Here is a 24,934-nt window from a genome sequence, read left to right on the forward strand (position 1 = left end):
CTGTGTGTGAGCCCCGATGCAGCCCTCTCACATCTGCAGCACTGAACCGCCCCAGACGAGCAGCCCTTTTCAGGAACACCCGTACCCCCGTTTCCTCCTCTATCACACGTTATCACACTTCCGCTCCTCAAACATGGCAGAACCAGCCTGGGGAAAAAAATACCTCACAGAACACACACCAGACTGCATTCCCAGCCTCTTTCATTCTGTCCAGGAAAGGAGAGAACGAAACAACTCGTTTCTAATGTGCCGCACTGCTCGGTTGTATGTACACTGTGTTATCACACTGCTGGCAAAAACAAACAGAGATCTGCTAAAAACCCAGTGAACTACAAGATGGGGATTAAATGGGTATCTCGGAGAATGGTGGAGCATGTTAAATAAGAAACATTTACACTTCAAATATTGCATTCACAATCAGCTATCCTTTGAAAGCCAACAGCCTGAATACAACACAGTGGCCATTTAAGGATAGAGTAAAAAAATAAAATACAGAGCATGCTACCATGACATCAGCCGTGCTTCCTGTTTGGCAAAGCAATCGGCGAGTGGACGCCTCAAGCAATTAATCAAATTAAAACGGCCATCAAGAGCCATATTACAGTCGCGCTGAGGAGACTCGTTTAAAGTGCTAATGACCTCCAAAGACAGAAAGACCTGTCAGAGCCTACCAGGCTGTCCAATATCTTACCAAACCATCTGCCCACTTTACTGCTTTCTCCTTCTCTCTGTAAACCTCAGGTCTTCAGCTTGTCCTCTCTGCAGGCGTTCTAGTCTGAGGCTGTTTCAATCCAAAGGGAGTAGCAGATCGAGCTCCAAAGCTTAAGGTTATTATCTGTACACCAATCTCAACCAAAGTCTCCGCTGCGCTGTGCTATCAGCAGCCTGTCTTAACCAAAATAAACAGCCACATCCAGGCCCACAGGCCAGGTGACCATAAACTGATGCTCACTGAAAGGGGTGGAGTTTCAGCACAGGCAGTGTTACTTTATAGAATGTTCAGCTTACAAATAATATTGAACAGGCCAGTAAATCACGGAGAGTGATATGGCTTTTGCTGGAACTACCTCATTGCCTTGCAATATGCTGCTTTCTCCATGCAGTTACAGGGATTTAACAAGCCGTGTCCACACACGTCATCACTCATATGCCCACCAGACAGCTTTGTTTGAGGAAGTAAATGCTGTCGGAGTCAGCAATGCTACAGACAGGTTCAGACAAGCTTGAACGGCAATTGAGATGCTCACAATTGATCTGTTAGTCAATAATCAGTCTGTAACCCGACCAATGAAGTCAAGGCAACAGCTTATAACTCAAGGGTTGCACATTCGATTACCAGTTGTATCACTGCTGTTGTGCCTTTGAGCAAGGGAATTGACCTGAATCACATACATAAATATTCAGCTGTATAAATGTACTGTACAGTATGTAAAAAACGTTACCCGTGTAAGTCACTACGGAAAAGCACACCTGCGAAATGACTCAATGTAATACAATAACCTCTGTATCAAAGGGCACCTTCCCTGCACAAGATGGAACGAGCATACCTGTAAGATGGGGTCCCAAACATCTACCGTAACTGATATACTACAACAGGTTCCATAACCTGTCAAAGAACATCTTGCATTAAAGTCATTCCAACATCCCATTATCTACACCTGCCTTATGACCAAAGAGAGGCTCCAACTAACAAATACAGTCAGATCCCAGCTTTAATGATGTAGTCGGAGAAAGAGCATAGGTGAACACATTTGCATGATGCCACAAGAATATAAAAGATCAAACTGTAACAAGCAAAAGAACAGGCCTAACCTTTGCAAGAACTGCCTATTGAAGTCAACTCATCATACTCAGTTTAGCAAATGTGGGTGTGCGTTTGCATCAGTTCGCCTTGATTTCTTCTGAAGAGAGAAGCCTTAAATGCATGAAAGCATTAAAAAATAAAGTCTGGACATAACTACCTTTTCAGCAAACCTGACACCCAGTCTTATGACAGGTACAACATGTAATACAACTGAAGCGCACACTTCATAAACGCAGCTCTTCTGAAAGGTAAGACGAGCACTAGAATAATAAGACGCTAACAACCTAATAACACCTCCGTATGCAGGCCAGACTCAAATTATGTTTTTTAAAATATTTTATTCTTTCTTTTAAAAGTTGAAAAAACCACATTTAAAATATCATAAAACAACTAAATAATAAAGACATCTACCTAATGATATGTAATTTATCAAGAAAAAACTGAATTTCTTTCTTGCACTTTTTTTATTTTGTTTTATTTGTGACAAAATACAACTAATTTAAATAACAAATTAAGTATATATATAATGTTATGTATGCTATATAATTAACATTCAAATGAGGACAGAAAAGTAAGAATAAGTCCTTACAAGCAAAGGCTAAAAATGCCCCCTTTGACCTACATGATTTGCATATCAAGTTGTGACAAAAGCCATGTAATTAACTGTTTCCCCAAAGTCAAATGGCAAATAAATGTCATGGCTTTTGTCACAACTTAAAGGTTCTGTGTTTACGGTCATTTCAATTGCTAATTCTAAAAGGGTAATGTGTACTTTGGGAGTTTTTAAGGAAAGTCAGATTCTGTCTCATAGCAACCGCCAGCACAGAATTCTGTGTGTGTGACTTTCAAGTGTGAGAAACACATTCAGTCTTTTTCATAAGCACACTTTTCAATTGCATAACATTATGTTTGTTATTTAAAGCTGAGCACTGTGGAGCAGCGTATAGTAAACTGCATTTGCACTTGCAAGAGGCAGTCGGAACATTAGACAGAGAATGGAGTTCTGAAGGTGCAATGCCAAGCACACGGCAAAATAAGGCAGCTAACAATCAAAATACCCGAGAACACCAGAGTTTGGGCCTCTGGTTCCTTAGCAGTGTATATCATGTAAATATGAAATATGGAATCTTCCCATATTCTAAAGTTAACTTTCTAATCTCCACATCTTCATTCCATCCTCCTAGAAGCCCCTGAAGTCACTGCATGCGAGTGACTTACTGGCCTGAAATTTGGCACAGTGGAGCTCTATGGGAGTCTGCAGTGAAAACATAAGAGAAACAGCTGGGGGGGTGTTTTCAAAGGAGCAATTTACTTTCTCAGGACAACGAAAGTAAAATTTGAAGACAGGCAAAGTATTGCTATCAGCTGCAGACCACCTCGAGAGATTCCCCTAAAAATGTAATCACATTTCAGAAATGTTATTGCTATGTTCAGACTGTTCATTGAAGGGAATCTTTCAAACTGTCTCTCTTATTTAATCAACTCCCAAAAGGAACATTTTTCAAGTTTAGCTGTTTTAAGATTGGGTTTTCATATTTATGTTATGTCACAGTATGGACTCACTAGTACTCTTGAGTATAAGACTCTCTCTTTTGTATTTAAAAAACTTGAACTATTTTAATTGTAATGTAACATACGAAATATGCATGTCATAAACAGTCAACAGAACAATTAAATCTATTGTTAATTTATTTGAAGCCATTGGTGCACACACACCTTTATTTTTTTTTAGAGAAATTAGTTCTATGCTCATACTTTAGTGTAATTTATTAACAGCTTAAACAGAAAGATAACCAATAATGAACAGTTCCTTTGGTAGAGGGCCCTGTCATCATATCTTTAGTGAGTTCTCAGAAGAGAAATGGTTCTCATTCAAGAAAAGCAACGCCTTGAATTATGTCAGTTCAATTTTATAAGATTACCTTTTTGTCCAAAATGTAGCTTTGTCATACAAAATATGCATGCTACTCCAGGACTTGCCCCCTCCTCCCAGCCCCCCCACCAACTGCAAAATACTGCATTGATAATATTAATTATTATTATTATTATTATGACAGTCAGTGATCATTTCAGCTTTCCTACATAACATAAATACCACATTATTTTTAAGTAAACCTAACTGGCAATAAAATTAGCAAATCATTAACAAGTAATTATATTCTTTTAATTTGTGTTAGTTTTGATCTATAATGAACAAATTATAGTATAATATTTCTGCAAAAGACGCAATTTTGGTTCTATCAAATCATACAGTCACAGAAGGCAAAGGAAAGGAACCGCTAAGGATGCAGAAAGCACCAAATCGACTGCTAGCCCCGCACACTCTAACCCTTGGGCTCATTTAGCCAGTTTTATGCATGAATAAAACAGGAGGGCTTACAGTGACAACATCCATGAAGATCACCTTCAGTGGAGACACCTCGAGATGCAGGTTCACACCAAAGGCCTGTCAATCATTACTGCTTCATGAAATCCAACTGATGCCTTCTGCCAGGGCTCCGGCAGTTGGCAGGTGCAGGAGGGATTTCAGCAAACGGCACAGGCACGAATAGATGCGTCTCCACTCTCATCTACGACACTGTGATATAACAAATGCCTCCAGTCTCACAGATATTCTGACCTCTGAGCCCCCTCTTAGGCTGGCTGAGTGAGTGGACCCTATAAATCAGGTACGCTGAAACTTGCCAAACACCCGAGCTTTGCTTTTCATGTATAATTAAATTAACCCGTCACAGCCCTTGTGCATAGAGTGAATTTTTCCATTTTTATTCACTTTTTTTTTTTAAATAAAAAGGTGCATAGTCAATGGAAGAAATGAACATTTCTACAAAGTTCATATTCTGCAAGTCACCCAAGTTGTTGTATTCACTTAAATCTGTTTGTATTAATGTGTCTCTTAAAGTTGACCCTAACACTAACCTTATCCTCCATAGTGTTATACTGATTGCATGCTGAACTTGCAACTTCTGACAGTCTTTGAGAATGTTCACCACTGTGGACACTGCATTTTTAGTCCAATGAAGACAGTCAGGGTGAACTGATAACCAAACGGATAACCAAGCCTGGAACCAAGCCATACACACTTTCCGAGGAGAATCAAGATGGGCCAGTGACGTTCAAACATCCACAATCTCTTCCGATTGTGCAGATGAGTGCCGGTGCAGCCCACACCAAAGCCAAGATTCGTGTTCTAGCAATGCACTGAAAACACACGCGAGTTTAAATGTCACCGATGATAAGCCTTTGTTTGTGCTGTCAGATGAGGTCATCAAAAACCCCAAATACACTTGCGCCCACATTAGTGACAGTAAGAAAATTACTCTTAATGTAACACCTTTGCCCACACTAATCGCTATTTCCCACGTCTTTGAATTCATATCAAATGAATAATTCTGTTATCTCCGGGTTCAAGCCTTTATCCACCACAGTGAAAATGGATTAAATATAGAAAAACAAAGAAGAACCGTGGTAATGTAGTTATCTCGCTGGAAACACAATATCTCGCAGTAAACCTATGGCCCATCTGCCTACCATTGCTAGCTAATGCCACTAAGTAGCTAGGTAAGTAAGTAGGGCAGGTAAATAAATAAATAAATGAATGAATAAATAAATAAATAAATAAATAAATAAAATTTCAATTCCACTGGCTCAACCCCGTGTGTCTGAATCAGAGTTAGGCTATTGTCAGGCTACATTTGCGTACCAATACGTCCTGATGAATTTATAAGTTACAATAAACAGTAGATCATGGAGTAACGCTAATATGAGCAAACGAAGGGATGGTAGTCACAAACTTAAGGACTTCATGACTGCATTACTGAACAATTAGCTTGTTTCAATTAGCCTTGTGCTTTTCAACTCTCTCTCTCTCTCTGTCTCTCTCTCTCAATCTCTGAGTGTGGGTCTGTGTGTTCTTTAATCATGGTCTTGCCACATCGCATCATTTAATATCAAAAGTAAGCACGCATTTCCGTGCCTTTCCTCTTGAGAGCTTTGAAGTCAGCCGTCCCAAACGCGAAATCCTGCAAGCGCATTCACCATGTAAGGACAATTTTTCGTCTCGTCACCCATCAATTGCAGCCGAACGCCTGCCTGGAATCGATAACAAAACTAATTGATTACTTTGAAAGTAAATGACGCGGTTCGGATATAGTTGTCCAGATGATTGAATATGTATTACTTTATCACTAAATTTATTAATAACATACTTAGTTTGACAAAAACATTTTTCCCCACTGTCTGCCTCATTTATCTTGTCCAATCGCTGTAGCTCCGCTTCGCACAGCAGTAAGCAGTGACTACCTTTTGAGGAAACGAAGGAGCGCAGTGCATTATACAAGCCATAGTGCAAGGATTTCAAAAAAATATTTGGCAGATAAGGATCGAGCAACATGCGTAGCTATGAAACCAGACAATATGAGCGTGTCCACTTGTTAACGAAACTTCGGAGGAAATAGCCAAGATAAAAACGGGTAAGACCCCGCCGGAAATATAAGCAGGCAAATAACATTAAACATTACCGACTGTTTTGTCTTGTCCTTCTATATTTCATCTATCTTGCTGCTCTGGGAAATATTAGCCCAGTAGACGCATAGAGGACCACCACATGTAACATTTGAAATTAACAGACAATATATTGATTTGGCATGTCTCGACATATGCAACTGTTTGAGTATATATTAAGTCGTGAATGACGGTCTTTCGTTTCAAAATTATAAACTGGTAAATGCATGCTTAATGACTACCACGTAATTGGCATTTTGTCTGAAAGCTCACACACAAAGTTAAAACATGGTTCGCTTCAAGTAGCAGTGCTTGCTCACCAATATGCGGTCCAACCAAATTGAATGAGTAGAGCGTGGAACAGTTGCAATTGCAAATAAAACGTCTGTTATGTCGAAACAGTCCACGTTTGTTAGGGAGATCCACTTGGAGCCGTGGGTCAGTGCCAAATGCGCTCAGATTCGGGTAGTCTTTCGTCAAAAGTGCTGTCAGTGGTGTCCCCGCACTGCAACCAGTTGTTCACTGGTGAGATGTTTCCTTCCAATCAATAATCACGGAACCTCTGGAATTTCCAAGTGCGCTGGGAAAATGTTTCTCCGGTTGCGTGGACGCGATTGGCCAAGGTGACTACTGACGCAGTGGCAGGTGGCACACCCGTCAAGTAGGCAAAAGAGCTGGTTAACTCGCATGCAGTCTACGTTATTCGACGGAGTTGGACAGGGATGGTATCGAACTTTTAGTTGAAAAATACCATTATGTTGATGCCGAGGAGTATCCTACCAATCATTATTTTAGTATTCTCATTTTCCATTGACAACGTGAAGCAGTATGCGCGCGGAAGCAGTTTCTAGTAGTGATAATACATCAATGGGAAGTTCTATTACTATTATTATTATTATTATTATATCTTATCCGTGTTGCTTTCTGAAAAAAAATATCTGAGCAAAAATTGTTTGCACTATTTTGAATAAAACTGTCCTGACTAAACTGGTTTATTGATTGATCAATCGATTGACTTCGTGATTTATTGACTGACCGACTGATTTATTTATTTAACAAATATGAATTGGCTAGTAGGCCTAATCCTCCATGGAATGTAGGCTATGAGTCCATTTTAAGTGAGGTGAGTTTACAGGCTAATTAGAATTGGCGCATCAAGCGAAAGTCGTTTAGGCAAAAAGCAAAATAGTGGATTTTATTTGCGATTAAATAATAAACTGGTAAGCTGTATCTTTATTATTCTTTTGAAATATACGTGATGAAAAATATTTGCATATTTACGAAGCTATGCTAAAATGTGTGTATTAATTTGTTGTCAAAATATCAAGCAAAATATCGTGATCAAAGGCGGTAGAATAATTATAAATTCTGAAGGGGGCGGTGGGGTTCAATCAGAGGACACATTATTCAGAAATATAACATTTTTAAATACAACGATCAGTGGTAAACTGACACACTTGGAGTTGGAGTTGGAGTTGGAGTTGAAAACAATGATGAGAGTCAGTTTATAAAATGTCAAACTCCGCTAATTATTAAACGAACCTATTGAATGAATGGGGGGATCATGTTAAAACTATTAGGCCTACGGCTTAATTACATCAGTAATCATCCTCTGTAGTAAATGCGTTGGCTTTTCCTTAAATTACCGGACGAAAGGAAATTAAATGAAACTCAAATTAGTAAGGAGTATTATTCAACGACGCTTTAACATTTATTTATTTTAGTCTACTGTAAAAAAAAAGGTTTCTGTTGACTGAATTCTCCACCTCCAGGTGATCTAGGGCACAAGTCCTGGAGGGCTGCAGTGTCTTCTGGTTTTCTGGGTGTTCTCAAGACCGGTCTATTTAGGACTGATTGGCTAAGGAATCCACACACCTTGTCCTCAATGTCATAATTGGCAGCTGACTGAAAGGAAATCACAAATACCTCAATGTGTCCCAAGTAAGCACGTATCGACCTTAATAATGTAAATATCCAATATCTACATTTTTATTTTAAATGAAATACGAGTTTCAGAGTAAAGGAATTGAACACTGCCCTCTAGGGGAGAAAAACAAACTCTCCTATTGATCTGGACAACATTTTTAGGAATTTTAGGACTAATATATATATTTTTTTAAGTACTTACCATGTGCCCCAGGGCTTTCTGTCCAGTCCTTGGGCCCCTCTCCGTTCCAAAGGAAAATTGCAGTTCCCCAGGTGTAATGAGCAGTCAGCTGATTTTGCGTCTCGCCGGGCCTCTTGTGATGTCCCACTGTCTTTGGTAACAGCATGCGAGAGGGCCATATTGTATATGCAGGATGAATAAATAATGCGTGGCATTTAAGGGAAAGCTCATCAATCTGAAGTAATGCAGCCATTTTTCTATTGTATGAACAGCAGCAATGCCTTTAGAAATTCAGATTCACTGAAATTCAAAGGCCTTTTGTAAGTTTGTAAGTAATCATTGTGAAAGGACAGAAAGTAGTATGAATCATTCCTGAGACAGGACATGTATTTATTTACTATTTCCTTTACTGCAGCATATTATTCCATGGTTTCTGATTATCCTAAAATATAGTAAAGTGCATAAATCCTCTTATGATTATATAAATTCTTATTCATTTAATATTGAGAACTCAAAGCCAAGTAAAAAATGTATTGTATACAGGCAGCAGTGTCCAATGAACTGGAAAATCCTTAGACATACCCACAGTGTGTGTGTGTGTGTGTGTGTGTGGGTCCACGCTTGCACATGTGACCGTGTATAGATGTCACATGCAGGTGGGTGTATGAGGCTGTAGCTGGATTCATATGGGTACAGCTAGGTGTATGTGGGTGTAACTGGTTGTATATGGGTATAGTGGGTGTATATATGTGTAACTAGGTTCATATTGGTGTAATTGGGTGTATAAGGGTATAGTGGGGTGTACACAGGTGTAACTGGCTGTATATAGGTATACTGGGGTTTATATTGGTGTAACTGGATGTATATGTATATAGTGAGGTGTATTTGGGTGTGACTGGGCATATACTGTATGGGTATATCTGGGTGTACATGGGTATAATGGGGTGTATATGAGTGTAACTGGGTGCATATGCATGTAAGTGGCTGTATATGGGTATGGCTGGCTATGTATGGAAGTAGCTAGGTGTATATCTATATATTGGTGTGCAGAAGGGTTTAACTGGCTGTATCTGGTTATCAGTAAATCTGAAACGTACTCAACAGTAATGAGTCATGGGACAGACTTCCCCCGATGAACTCGCAGCTAATTTCCAGGCACAACTAATTAAATTCATGTACTAAATACATGTGTGTATTGTGTCGAGAAAAGCATTCTGCTTAAGACATTGCCAGATTTTGTCATATCATACTTACATGAATGACACGAGTTGGACTCAATATATTCGAATACTTACAACATTTCTGACTGGAGACACAAAATTGCAGCAATATAACAAACTTTTAAAAAAAAATACATCATATTAACGAGAAAGCCAACATACATGTTGAAATACATGTTGAGCCCCCTGAGAAAGACCGGCTACTCTGACTGGCCTTATTAACAGTGGCTGAAAATGGTGAAGCATAACTTAGGGGGGTGGGGTGTAATTGATCACATTCAGAAAACAATCTTCCGAGAAGTCATTCCTCATCATACAGTGCTTGCTGTGCATTCCCTCCAATAATTCAATGATAAAGTGATTACCTGGGATGTAAATCATGGTCAGTTGTTCCTTAATTGTTTGCAAATGGGTCAGGAAAATAGGTCTCCTTTTGTATACATTAGATGTTCAAGTCATAATCATACAAGGGACATTCATACTTTAAGATGTGATTATTGTGGCGGGGAAATGTAGAATTAATACACACACAGAGAACACTAAGGTGCGAGAAAGGTCATTTAAAACATTGTCTTATAGGGTGCAGTTAATAGCTGTAATAGTATCTTATATGCAAGTTTAATTGAAAGGTATTTCTTAATTTGAAACTGTTTGAATACTATGCTTAATTTGTGTATGCAAACAATACATATTGGCGTGGATATTTTCTTTGTTGTAGATTTTCCTGCTGGAAAGAAGACTCCAAATTAGATTTGACAAGACTAGCAGTCCTTTACTTTTTATTTGGTCTTCAACTGAAGCTTTTAATGGTTTTCAGGCTGGCAGAGAATGACTCCATTAGAGAGAAGCCATCTGGCCCACTGACACCCCTGCCAGCTCTAATGAAAGACATGAGACGGACGTACAAGTGGTTTTATTCAGATGTGCGTGCTTTTAAATTCTTAAATCGAGAGGCCCTCTCCTTCCACACATGGAGGGACTGGTATCAACCCTGTCCCCACAGATCTTTCAGAAGAGCCCAGGTCTAAGTGTTAGTTGTAGTAACAGAGCGGTTGATTGGCAGATATCGTCCTAAACCAAGTGCATCTCAACAAAATATTTTAGTGTGGATGAAGAGGAAGGAATAGTTGAATTTAAGGAAATAGAGTGACCAAACCATGCCCCAGCATTTGTAGCTACCTGCTTATTTGGCTGCACGGACCGATAATTAACATGGTACCTGTCTAGAATAAGACAGATATCTAGATATCAGCCAATAAGATGTCTATGTCCCAGTAACCCTGGTGACCACAATGGCTGAGCCAGTGATGGAGACCACAGGTGATAATAGAGCTTTGTTTCTTCTATCATTGCCTCATCTTAACATCACTAAAGCTTAATAAATCAACACTCTCATTGGGAGCTGGTCTGCTATTTCACTTTACTGGTGCTTCTCATAATTAATATCCTGATATTAAAGGCATTTGTGGGAAACGTAATGAGTGAAAATTGAAGTGGGATATCTCCCATAATAGTTCACTGTACACAAATGATGTGCAGGGCGTCGTGTTGGCAAATTCCTCCGCATTGTGAGAAATGTAATTACAATCCTGAGACAGTGCTGTATATGTTTACTTTTCACAAGCCATTAGTTACACAAATTTCAGTTAAGTGGATCGCAGCTGAGCAAACAAAGGACAACCAGGCATACAGGGATGGAGAGCAGCGCTAAAGGCTACTGTTCAGTTATCAACCAATAAGATCTTTTCTTCTCAAATAACACATTTTGACATGGCCATTAATCAAATATTAAATGTTGTCATGTTAGCGGATGTCTAGGCTGACATTAGTCTCGGAACAGAGTGAGCAAATTAATCATGCGCTGTGTTCCATGACATGTCCCATTTCCAATGAAATGCCAACATACAGAATTCTCCACAGGGTCTCACGCAGACAGGGGCTGTTAGGAATGTGTGGTTTCTTATAGGATGACAATGTCAAGCCAACCAGGATTACGAAATGTATCATCACAGTTTTGCTGTATATATGAAATTACCTGTAATGGAAGCATGGTGCATCCTGAAATGACATTTTGAGCCACACCAAGATATTTAACTACACGACAAGAGCAAATGGAATCTTAAAGACAGAAACCAGTCTGCCATAATTGCAATCTTCTTAATTTCCAGACAGGTACAGGTTATTTAAGAGATGACTTCATAAAAGGCAGAATTTCTCTCAAAAATAAGATTTTATTTTCCTTTCCAGATAATTAACATCAACATGAACGTGTCCTAAATTTAAACTGTTGTTGAAAACAGAGAGATTAAGTCTTTTTAAAGTAATATCAGTGAATTCCGTGGTAATATCAACAAAAAAATACTAGGGTAGGACATGCCCCCTAAGGATGCTGGGTCGGACACGTCCCTAAAGGTGCTGGATCAGACACGTCCCTAAAGGTGCTGGGTAAGACATGTCCCTAAAGGTGCAGGGTAGGAAACACCCCTAAAGGTGCTGGGTAGAAAATACCCCTAAAGGTGCTGAGTCAGACACGTCCCTAAAGGTGCTGGGTAGGAAACACCCCTAAACGTGCTGGGCAAGACACACTCCTAAAGGAACTGGGTAGCAGGGCCACGATATATTGTTTTCTCATTGTCATCACAATATATATTTCCACAATATTCACATTGCAATGGCCCTAAACACAGGCCTTGGAGAGCCACAGAGTCTGCTGGTTTTTTCTGTGGTTACTCTGCAGTTAATAGATAAATTAACTGAGTAGTTGGTTCCACAGTTAATTACATGGCTTCTTGGGTCTAAACTGGTTGTTTATTTAAAAGTGTAAATAAAAGCCAGGACAGCCTCTGGCTCTGCAGTGCAGGAGTTGGTATTTAAGGCGATCCTGGGGTTTCAGATGCCATATTCAACAGGAAAAATACATCTGTTGACTAGGGCAGCTTCATCTCTCTCCTATCCTGGTATATATCAACTACTTTCTATCAGACTGAGAGTGTACCCTCACACAACACAGACCGTAACTGGTAGTTAAGAACTTGGGTATTTTTATGTATTAAGTAAATTATGACATGCATTATGAAAAAATGAAAATAAAGATGGCAGGCAAACAGTTCAATTACCACTGCTAAAACAAGCCATGAGTGAAAAGCAAAACATTAGCAGCTTCAATAAGAAATTCCTAAACATGATCAGCAAAAATGGCACTCATTTTTACAGCCTGCTATTTCAAATTTAACGTACATGGTTCTTGGGGCGGTAACCCCACGGCGGTTAGAACAGCAGAGACATTGGCCATATTCCGACACAGTCTGAACTCCCACCTCTTCTAACTGTACCACGGCTCTTCCAGCCCTCCCCTCTCTAGCACTCCTACCAGCCCTCACACCTGATCAGGCGTACCTTCTTCTCCTGTTTTCAGAGCCTGAGGGTCTTTGCTCTTGTTTGAATAATGTAGTCTAATGCTCTCTAGGGTAGTTTTGTTCTTGTTCGAATAAATTAGTTTAGTGTTCAATAGGGTAATTGGCTAGGTGCTAATAGAGTCAGTACTTCTTTCACTTGCGGTCTCACTTGTCTTCCCTTCTAGGGAATTACTGAGTTTCAATCCCTGATCTTTGCAAGAGTGGAATGGAAGTCACTCCAGAAGAGAGAGTCAGCTAAATGCCAGTAAAGTTAAATTTTTAATGAAGATTCCCAATGCAGCCATGTTACCATGTTATGAGTACTTTAGCAACTGGCCATGAGTACACTTACTACAGCTGCAGAAAGGAAGAGGACCAGCTGAGCATTTCCTCAGTGATGTTCTGTTGATGCCTCGTGCCCCTGATGTGTACTGTTGATTTCTGAAATGCAGTTTTTTATTGCAATCTCATTTATTCCTCTCTGGACCTACTGGCTTATAAAAGCCTTCTCAGCAGGTCTTAAATTCAAAGCAATGATTGCTCACTATGTTTATTTATATATTTAGGTGTTTTGTAATTTGGTTTTGGCGGTGTGCAGCTGTGTTAGGGTCGATACATGGACTGAATTTCACTGCCCTGCCATTCCAAAAAGTCTGGGAGGGTTGAGTACAATCAACCAGACACCTACACTAAACACACAACACATTGCCCTTGACTTCACAACTCACTGAGCTGTGAGTTAAGAATACTAGAGGAACAAATTGCATCAGTAACTTTTCTCACAAGACTCCGCATTGAAATAAATGTTTCATTGGATAAACCTAAAATCTTCTTGAATTTGTCACACCTATTTTTATTTTTAGGTTTTCTCAATTCAAATGAACCTACATTTTGTTTTCAATTGAGAAAGCCTAAACAAATATAGGTGTAACAAATTAAACAAAGTAAAATTTTTAGTTTTATCCAATGAGTCTTTTTTCCAGTAAGGGCTAAAATAACATGGACCTGGTGCTGTTTATTTTAAACCGTTTCATAAATGTGTTATCTATACTCTGTATATATAGAGCTGTTCCGTAATGTGGTCTCTGCGCGCATCGACGGGGCAGGCTGCATCCTACTGTTTCTTGGACAAACGCAGGCTGACTCTGCGAAAGTTCCGCGGAGTTTGTGTGATCTCTTCGGAAGGCGCAGGAATGCGGAGAGCGTGCCGCCGATGTCACGGGCGTGTCAGGTGATCCGTCCCACCTGCGCGTGTCTCCGAGGGAGCGCCGCTATGACCCAGCGCTTTTCTCTGCAACGACTGCACCGCTGACCCTCACCCCAGCTGATAGGCGATTTTTTTCTCTCCTTCGTTCCCTTAAAAGGGCACGTCGTCGGTTTGCCTCCGCGCTCATATGAAAGCATTTCAGTGGAATGTATGCCAGAGCTCTCCACCGGTCCGTGGTTACACTCGAAGATAAATTTTTTTTTTTTTTTTTAAACGTCCAATGCGCTTCAGAACCTCTCCTGCTCTCAGCAGAGCGTAACGGCAAATTATCTTGTCAAATCGGGAGGGAGTCCGTCAGGAAACGGGATTTGTCTCTACAGCAGTGTTTGCACCCTACAGGTGTTCATTCTCCTTCAGATAATACAAACTCGCCTCCCCCAGGAGAATATACAAAAGAGAGGGCACCTTTTCAAAAGACAAACAGAGACAGCAGCAATTTCAATGAGAGTTGTGTATGCTTGTCTACTCTCTCGGATCCAAATGATCTATTAACTCATGCGATTACATGCATGCTATTTTAACACAATCAGTCACAGCTTTCCATTTTTAATACCTACACATATTACCTGCCACTTTTTCATTTTGTGGGCAAACTGGAAGGGATGTGCTGTGAAAGCTAGCTCGATCAAAAGGACACATTTATTTGCCTTTGTCCTTCATATATTTTCAGGCGTCAAATAAATTTTTTATCACTCAGTCACCACTCCATTGTTTTCCTTCAGCTGAAAATTGAATGACTTGACGACAATGTATTCAAAAGCTCTAATTATAGAAAATATGTGACGCAAAAATATAGCATTAGGGTGTAGCCTACCCTACAAAAAAAAAAAAGGAAAGAAGTACACATGGCCAAACGTGCCATTTCAGCAGCTGAAATGGCTTTTTAGAGTACAATGCATTTTATACTGTGGAAAGCAGCCAGTCCATAAATGAAATGATACACAACAGTGTAGCTACTGCTATAAAATCCCCTGGCTTTTAGCCAGTCAGCTCTGTATAACGTTTGTCAAAACCAGAACATCGCCCAGCTAACAGCTTTTCATGCTCTTCCTTAAGACTGTACCGAACAGAAGAGAGCAAAATTATTACTTTAAAATGTACAAAAAGGTGTCTGTGTCTGCACTGCGTCTGAAGAAGTGAATAAAACTGAATTAATTTATAGGCTTCTAGCGTTTTTATATTATTGGGGAAGGCAGACCTGTACGCTTCCCACAGTCCATTATAATCAGCATCTCCATATGGCCACCTTAAAGTAAAAGCAGACATTTCCTTCCATGCTTGAATGGCTCCTTCTCCATCTCCACATCCCTACAGTGGGCTTGCAGTTCAAGGTCTGTCTGCTTTATGGGAGCAGCACTTTTCTGCATACCTGCAGTTTTTATTTTATTATTAAAATGTGAGCATTGCTTCCTTCGTACTGCAATTATAATTTTAAAAAACCTACTCAAAGCAATGATTACTCAGTATACTACATTTATAAATTACCAACACAAATTATTGATTACTTAGTATACTGCATTTATAAATGCCCACACAAAGCATAGACTACTTTCAACAAAAAATTGCTTCACTGAATATACCAAACATTTTACTTCTGTTTGTTACACCTATATAGTTTTAGGTTTTTTCCATTCAAATTAACCAAATGTTTCAATTGAGAAAACCTAAAAACTTTTAGGTTTTCCAATAAAACATTTTTTAATAAATTTATAAAATATGCTGCATTTATAAATACCTACACAGAGCACAACTAAGTGACATCAAAACATTGATGATCTGTACAATTAAATGGGAACTAGCTATGCATGGTGGAGTCTGGCTGGTTTATTCTAACTCGAGGTTTCTAGCTGAATTGTCCCTGTATTAACCATCAATCGACCCTCCCAAGCAAATAAGCACCAAATACTAGTTAGCACTGTTATTTTACAATACCAGATAATGTTTGGCAAGCCTGTTATATTTTGTATTATTCTTTTTTTTTTCCATAATTATGCATGTGCGTGAGGCTCTGTAAAATTGAATGGCTAATTATAACAGGATGTTGTACATTGTTAGCTGGAAACATAACACTTAAGCCTTTACTGCTGTTGTCTCCCCTGATTCAAAAATTGGGTTTAAATCAGGACTGAGTGTTTAACAGCAGTAATTGCACACTGCCACTGCTTATTGTTTTAGGAACTATAGGCAGAATGCACCATGTCACAAAGCATATGTTCAAAGACTGAGGAAGTGACAGACTAGTATTTTACATAGATACAGTGCATACAAATCAGACTGAAAACATTACCACTGATTCATCTTGAGTTCTAGCAAAAATGATAAAGAACTCAAGCCATATATATCTCATTAAAGAAACCTTATATGATGACTAATGTTGAGGCACACGGATGTTTCACAGGTGTGAAGACTACAGGCTACATTTATTAAGACTAGCCACCTATTTACTATAACCATGGCGTTCAAACTCTCTTCTAAAGAATCTGTTTTTCCTCATAAATAAAGGCCACAGTGAAACCAGTTAAAGAAAGCATAGGCCTGTGGCAGTTCCTGAGATAGCCCTAATGGTCCCCAGTATATCACCCATCAGGACAGGACGTAACAGCTGCTGTGCATCGCTGAGAATGCTGAGCAGTCAACTACATCAGAACAGCAAAGGAGACAGAGGAACACAGAGGAACATCAGAATGACTACAGACAGCAACCAGACATCCAAAATACTGCTATATAAAGACCTGACCTCACACAACCACAGAGAGAGACAGTTAATTAGTTTATGTTGCAAGGCTTATGTGATGTAGCTGGAAATATAATTTAATCTGGTGAATACAGATTGTTGGTTTGACCTGAATGATTACTTTAACTACTGCGCATTAGTGCACACTGTCTGAGGGTACAACAAGTAATGTACTCAGCTCAAGAATTTAAAAATATATATAATAAGGCGAATCAGATGCTCTGATGAGTACGTACATGTGCACACAAATCCATCTCTATCAGTGAAATTTTTCCAAGGGTAAGATAATTATAGAGCATCACTGAGTCTGAAGTTCTCCTGTGAGAATATACAAGACACCCACAACGAATGAAGGTGAATCTGCAGTCCTCATTGAGGGGCACATGCAAAACTTAATATCCCTTATGTATGAATGCCATGTTATGAAATATGGATGTTTATTGAAATCTGCCCATATCTGTTCTTAACCAGGGGTAGAGGAGTAAAAAAAAACAGATTTCTGGCACATGCATATGTGACTTCCTAACTGCGTATCTTCAAGACAAGCAGACTTGTAAAGTAACGCTGCATTAAAGTGATTGTAAATAAAGATAGCGATGCTTATATTGCATTTCACTCTCAGCCTATGAGGTCAGAGCCAGAGTTATGAAACAGTGGTATGCACCTCTGTCAGCTGAACATCATTTCCCATGGTTATGTTGTTTAGTATCATCTGTATAAATGAAAACTCAAGTTCAGTTCATAAAGTTCTAAGAAAAAATTGATACGTACACATCATGCGGTTTCTTCCTTATGTACGCAATGCATTACTTACTAATTACTAAGAAATTAGCAGATGCTCTTGTCCAGAACAACTTACTCAGCTTACATTTATTTGTTCCTTTACATAACATCCATTTTCATAGCTGCACATCAACTAAAGCAATTTGGGATAAGAGCCTTGCTCAAGGGTAGTGCAGTGCCCCGTATCAGGAAATCAAACCTGCAAACTCTGGATTCAAAGCCCCGTTCTCTGACCATTATACTGCTATTGCTGCCTAAACAGGACAACAGGTGAAGTGATGCTACTGCCAAACTCTATGTGTTGTATCAACAAAAACAGCACAGCAGCAATAAAAAATAAATATTATTATGAAATGCATAAATGTGGAAATATAACTGATAATGCATCATGTGAAAACAAAGGACACATATATATCTGTGAGTTAATTAGCAATTTAAATTAATTGAGGTGCTGCTTTTTTCTTCTGGAAACAATAACAATGATCACTGTTGTAGTCATTTATAATGACACAATGTGCTCTAGCAGATATTCTTTTTTTTCTATAGCAGTTCATCCTCTTTTTATGCAGACAAATATTCAATAATGTAATTAATTCAGAGCACCTGGCTCAAGGTGCCCCTGAGAATTCTAGTGTTTAAGAATGATGCACAGTGGATACGAGACATTTCTGGACTTCCACTGATAATATTCTGCAGGTAATTGGCAAGGTAAATAAAGCACTTTAATAAAACTTTAAAATGGGCGAGATTGTTGGGGCAGTAGCTCCAATCAAAAATCAATCTAGTGCATGAGTTGGCAGTTTCATCAAGGAAAGCCTATTAAGCATTTTACACGGAGTGACATGGCTGATGTTCCCTTTATTTTGGCAGTTATCTGTATGTATAGTTGATTGAGAAACTGCCATTGCAAATTAGAGGTAGCTAGTTTGATTCCCAGTTGGGATAGTGCTGTTGTACACATGTCTAAGGAGCTTCACTAGAGTGGACAGAATGTGAAAGAAAATAAGCTGGGTAAGTGTCTGTGAAAATGCCTAAAATATTCTGAACAGCAGCTGGTGATCTGCAGCAGAAGCATACGACTCATCAGATCATGGATCTCATTGCTGCAGCTCCTCTCTTCATATCTCCCTTTGGTAGCTTTACAGTGAGCAGTGAACCCATGGAAGGTTTGGCCTCACATACTTGTGTGGGGCTGATTGTGTGTGTGTAGTGTGTGTGTGTGTGTGAGAGAGAGAGAGAGAGAGAGGGAGTTCTGTGGGGTTGTGCGGGAGTACTGTGTTTCTCTGAATGTGCACACAGATTACATTTAACATGAACATGATGCTGGGTTTTAAAGTTCAGCTGGGGAAAAGTAAGGTTCTATGTGCTGTACCATGACATATAAATGGACTGTTATGGTTCCACCATAGAGTTATATATCTTCATAAACATATGATTTACCGCTGCCAGGCATCAATGATATATGAGCCATTTTTCATATCTTTACGTAGAGGTGAGGAGCAGTCTTTAATCAAAGTCCATTACAGTGGTCTCTGGTGTCCAGCTTTGCCCTGGACTCCATAGTCCTGTGTAGGTAGTACTCTGGTCTCTTTGCCTGTCAATCACACACTGTGGGCAGAGCAACAGGATCCGTTTGATCGAGAAAACTATTGGCAGTAACCAACAGGCCCAACAGCTCTGCTGTGCTAAGGGACAGTATAAGACCAGCTGGGGATCCACAGTGATGGAGAATGTACATGTAAAAACAATACAATTCAGAACTTAGAATTCTAAATTTAGTCTTCAGAACACTAAAATCAGTACAGTTAATACTGCTCAAAAGCAAATTTTGAGAATGGGAAACATGGGAATAACTTTAAAAAATCAGTGCTGTATATATGTACGTAGATGTGTCACAACCAACAAAACAAGCTGCATCAGCCCTGCTACTTGGTACAGTGCCTTGGAAAAGTATTCAGACCCCTTCACATTTTACACATTTTGTTACGTTACAGCCTTATTATGAAATTGATTAAATTCATTTAATATGTAAATGTGATATTTCAGTTTTTTATTTTTAATAAATTAGCTAAAAAAAATCTGTAAACCTGTTTTTGCTTTGTCATTATGGGGTATTGTGTGTAGATTGATGAGAATATAAATGAATGTAATCAATTTTATAATAAGGCTGTAACGTAACAAAATGTGGAAAAAGTGAAGGGGTCTGAATACTTCCCGAAGGCACTGTGTTCAGGTGGTATGCATTCAATGCATCGTCCAATATTAAGCTTGTAAGTCACACAAGTTAAATAAATAAATCATTCTCAGATGTTTTGCGGAGTACAATAATGGTAATTTGGCTTTCCACTTGCGGACAGTTAAACTTAGCAAAAAGCCACAATTTGAGAATGTCAGAGCATTTACAATCAGATCATAATTTCAGTGCATTTATGCACTTGGGTCATGCACTGGCAGTTTGCATGTGTTTCAGCATACATTATCAAATGTAATCACTCACAAAGATGGCTTGACATATTTAAGTGTCAATGTGACTTGTTTTTCCACTTTTTGGAGCCAAATAATCAGTTCATTACAGCTAGCAGTAAAAAATGTAAGTTGGAACTTTTTAATGAACTCTGGTAAACTTGTGAAAGGACTGAGGGCAGGAACATGCTCATTTACAATCAGGCTAATATGGCTGTTCCCTACCCCACCAATTAACGCTGTTCTCATCTGTAATATGGCTGTTACCTACCCCACCAATGAACGCTGTTCTCATCTCTAATATGGCTGTTCCCTACCCCACTGATGAACGCTATTCTCATCTGTAATATGGCTGTTCCCTACCCCAGCAATTAACGCTGTTCTGATCTATAATATGGCTGTTCCAACCCCACTAATGAACGCTGTTCTCATCTGTAATATGGCTTTTCCCGTGTGGGGGAATAAGCAGTCATGCTCTGTATTTTATTCCTCACGCAACTGGATAAAGAGAGCATAGACTGTACTTATTATACATAGCTTTGTGTCTTGCACCAGAATAAATTGCATATTTTAATTGCATTATTTATGAGAGAAATATTATCCATATATGTGCAAGTTAAATCTATTCCCAAAAAGCTCCTGTGTGGAGAGCCAAGTATGTATCAAATCTGTTTACAACAGACACACACAAAGAAAACTAACTGGCAGTTTCTTTTAAATGCCCTTTTCTGACTGACAGTGTGAGAGAGGGGAGACCAAACATCTACAGCTGTGGTTTGTTCAAGAGGCAGCTCTTTACAAACATGAGATAGCACATTTTTAAACGGACTCAGAGAACACGAATTCTGATAACACAACGCCGTTCCTGTCACTCTTAAACACACAGAAAATAGATGAGAGTGATTATTTGTTTCTAGAGTGGGGGCTCATGGGCAGTAATGATAAGGCAATGCATCTTTAAAAGTGTAAAAATTCACTGATCCATTCAATAATGGATAGTGTCTAACTTTCGAAAAGGATGAAAAGGTCATCATTTTAGAGTTGCCATGGGGAATCAGCATGCATTGCACTTCAATTTTATTATAGACACACTGTCGCAAAAATTCTTTACAGGAAGACAGGGAAACAATTAAGTAAGAAAATGAAGAAAACCTGGACCCCCAAAAACCAGCAATCAAAAAAACACCTCCACCCAAACCGACCCACTTGAATACCCCCCACAGAACCCCGACCACGACCAAATATTCCCACAGAACCCTACACTCACAAATATGCCCACACAACCATACCCACTCACAAACATCCTCACATTATTCTAACCACTCACAAATAAAAACAACCCCACAGAACCCCACCCACTCATGCACACCCCCACACTGACTCACGAACACTCCCACACAACCCTACCCATTCAGAAACACTCCCACACAGTAGTCCCACTACTTTTCGCTCCACACCTCCTTTCCTCCACTCCCCCACTACCGCAATTTAGTAATTCCAGAACCCTGTCTGAACATACAGTGCATTAAGTCACTTAATATACCATAGCTGTACCATGACAGCAATTCAAAAACATTTCCATAGATTAGGAAAATTAATTTGTCACTTTATATTATCTGAGTTATCATTTCCCAATTTTCAGTGTTCACACTGAAAAACAATTTCACCATCTGAAATCTAATTTGTTGGTCATAATTTTGTCCTTTGGAAATGGTTCGATGAATGCATATTCACATTCGAAGAAAAACAAATGTTCTAGTTCTCAAGAAAAACACAGGGCCATTTACTTGAAATTATTTAGAAAACACTGGGTAGCATTGCTTTGGAATCTAGCTTGTTTAATTTGTATCAATACATTTAATAGCAGGCCTGGAATTTGCAAGTCTGAATTAATGACTCATAGACAGTGTGAGTAACTTGGCATGTACGTACGTTGAAAACATGTTTTTCCTCAGATATAATTTATTTTTGTACTGTGTTTGTTATGAGTAAGTGATAATAGTAATGAATATAAATGAGGGACACATAAATGCATGCAAACACACATGTATTCTAGCTGCAAGGAACATATAGGCACGGATTCAGTCATTTTTTTATGTTTAGAGTCAAGTCATGTTTGGATTGTTTCATGACAACAAGTGGTTTCATGACAAGCCGCTTGGCTCGTCTCCTCCAATATTGGGAGACTGGAGGGAGGGAGGACACAAAGATCGATTGAGGTGGTAGTGGAGGAAAGGAGAATACATTTTTGGAGTACTGGAACACACCCACACAGTGCCCACAGGCTCTCCACAGGAGACATGATTGGCACTACAAGACCAGAGGGCATCGTATAGTCTCGTAAAAAATTTTTTAAAAACTTATACGTGTCTATTTGGAGAAAAACAAGGCCCATGGCTGGGTACAAATGCCTGTGCTTGAAAATGACAGTCGCACCTCCCCCTAAATCAGAGTCCGTGCTTGCAGAGGAAAAAACCTGCGGTTGTTTTCAGATTCTGAATTTAGCCTGAAGATTCTGAAGGTGTGAATCCTCACCTCGTTCGGCTCATGAGCACATTTACCCAGGTGCCACTTGTTCAGAACGTGACTGACGTGGTGTGTGAATCCACATCTCCGGGCGAGGAACCACCATCACTGCGGTTACTCACCAGTCCAGCCATGTCGTTATTGTGTCAGCTAATGCCAGCTTCTTTTATTACCCAAGTGACAATGAACACAGATGGTCAGATTAACGCCTCAATGTGCCACCAACACACCAGGTTGAAAGAGGCCTGGACTGAAACATCATTTACTCTTATCTTCGACTTAAAGTGTTTTTTCCCCCTCTACATATACAGTTCTGCATTACATTACATTACATTACATTACATTACAGGCATTTGGCAGACGCTCTTATCCAGAGAGACGTACAACAAAGTGTATAACCATAACCAGGAACAAGTATGACGAAACCCCTAGAGAGAAGTACCGGTCCAAGTGCAGGGAACAACCGCATAGCTCAACTTGGACCCTGAAGGTTAAACTGATTAACACTAACAACGAGAACGGCAACAATGCAGTCTATGGAAAAAATACAAGCAGTAGTTAAGACAGTTAATGCACCTAAGTCACCTACGAAACAGCTGCCTAGTTACAACCCTAAGCTTACAGTCATTTACAGGGGGGTAGGGAGGGATGGGAAGAGGTGCAGCCTGAAGAGGTGAGTCTTCAGTCGTCGTTTGAAATGGGTCAGTGTCTCAGCTGTTCTGACCTCCACAGGGAGGTCATTCCACCATCGTGGGGCCAGAACAGACAGGAGACGTGTTCTGGAAGTGCAGGTGTGAAGAGGGGGAGGTGCTAGGCGTCCTGAGGTAGCAGAACAGAGGGATCTGGCTGGCATGTAGGGTTTGAATATCTTGTGGAGGTATGCTGGGGCTGATCCCTTGACTGCCTGGTATGCTAGGACGAATGTTTTAAATTTGATGCACATTCAGCAAGACTAAAATGGAATTATCTAATCATACTGCATCTTTCGAACAAAAGCCCTGAAAATTACATTTATTTGTTAGGTTTTGGCTCATGAGAGAAGGGCAAATTTTTTTACTTAATGCAGGTCAGAACATGATTTTTAATGAGTTAGGACTAAGCGTGTGTAGAGTAGTGGTCTAAAATGTGGTCCTGGGGCACCACTGTGCATACTGGGTTTTGTTCCACGTGGGAACATGAGACTTTTATTCTTCATGGCATACACCACTACTTCTGACATAATGTGGCTTGGGATGGCAAATAATCCTTGTAAACATGAAAAGCCATCTAAGTAAAGAAAAATGAACAGCTTGTTAAAATTCTGAGAACGAAAACCAGCATACACAGGGGCACCCCAGGACCAAGTTTGAGCACCACTAGCATAGAGTACAATGCCGTTAAAAAAAAAGAATTTGCCCCCTTCCTAATCTCCTCTGTTATTAGCAATCAACCTGCTCTTTGTACTTAGGCTAGGAAAAGTCATTATTTAATTATGCATTATTTCCATTGAGCTGAAAGCCTTTTTAGGAGCACATGTCAGAATTACATGTAATCGCTATAAAATAATTAAAATACAAATGACTGTTTATCAGAATAAATATGTTTGCATGATTACTGAGTGAGACTCTCATAGGATCAGTTGATTTGGTCATTTTGGTACAAATGTGATCTTTATGTCAAGCTTCAAACCATGTTTGCACTGTGTATAGTTTTGAAGATAATGGGTATTCTGAAAGCTGTGTTACTGTAAGCGGGCAATTACTTTTTCACATGGGTGAAATGGGTGTCTGATAACGTTTTTCATTAAATAAGTGAAATAATAGTTTTAAAATGTGCTTTGTGTATACTCAGTTTCCCTTTCTCTAATATTACATTTAGTCTAAAGATCTGAAACCATAGTGTGACAAATATGCAATAACAGAGGAAAGCAAATACTTTTCACGGCACTGTATATACACAGTCCTGACAGATCCTTGCACTCACACTCCCTTTCATTTCTAAACAGTAGACAATTACCCTTAATCCGCAGCACTGGATTCTGTTCCATTAACATTATATGCACATCAGTTATTTTTTCTTTCAGCTTCAGCTTTAATACTAAACTGCTGATGAATGTAAACGCCTAATTGAGCACTGAAGTATTTCACTTCTAT

At 39.4% G+C, this 24,934-nt stretch overlaps 1 protein-coding gene across 3 annotated transcripts in view; it reads right to left on the reverse strand.

Annotated features, from left to right (window-relative positions):
- chrm3a (cholinergic receptor, muscarinic 3a) overlaps positions 1-7,137 on the reverse strand; it is a 105,390-nt gene extending 98,253 nt beyond the window's left edge. Inside the window, exon 1 of one of the 3 annotated variants that reach the window (XR_004763275.1) lies at positions 6,628-7,137. The gene's annotated coding sequence lies outside the window, so the exon portion shown is untranslated. The remainder of the gene's footprint in view (positions 1-6,627) is intronic. The other 2 variants (XM_035399718.1, XM_035399717.1) reach the window with 2 other exon arrangements.
- Positions 7,138-24,934: the final 17,797 nt, after the last annotated feature.

The sequence above is a fragment of the Anguilla anguilla genome, chromosome 18 (genome assembly GCF_013347855.1).
Source record: "Anguilla anguilla isolate fAngAng1 chromosome 18, fAngAng1.pri, whole genome shotgun sequence".
Lineage (NCBI taxonomy): Eukaryota > Metazoa > Chordata > Actinopteri > Anguilliformes > Anguillidae > Anguilla > Anguilla anguilla.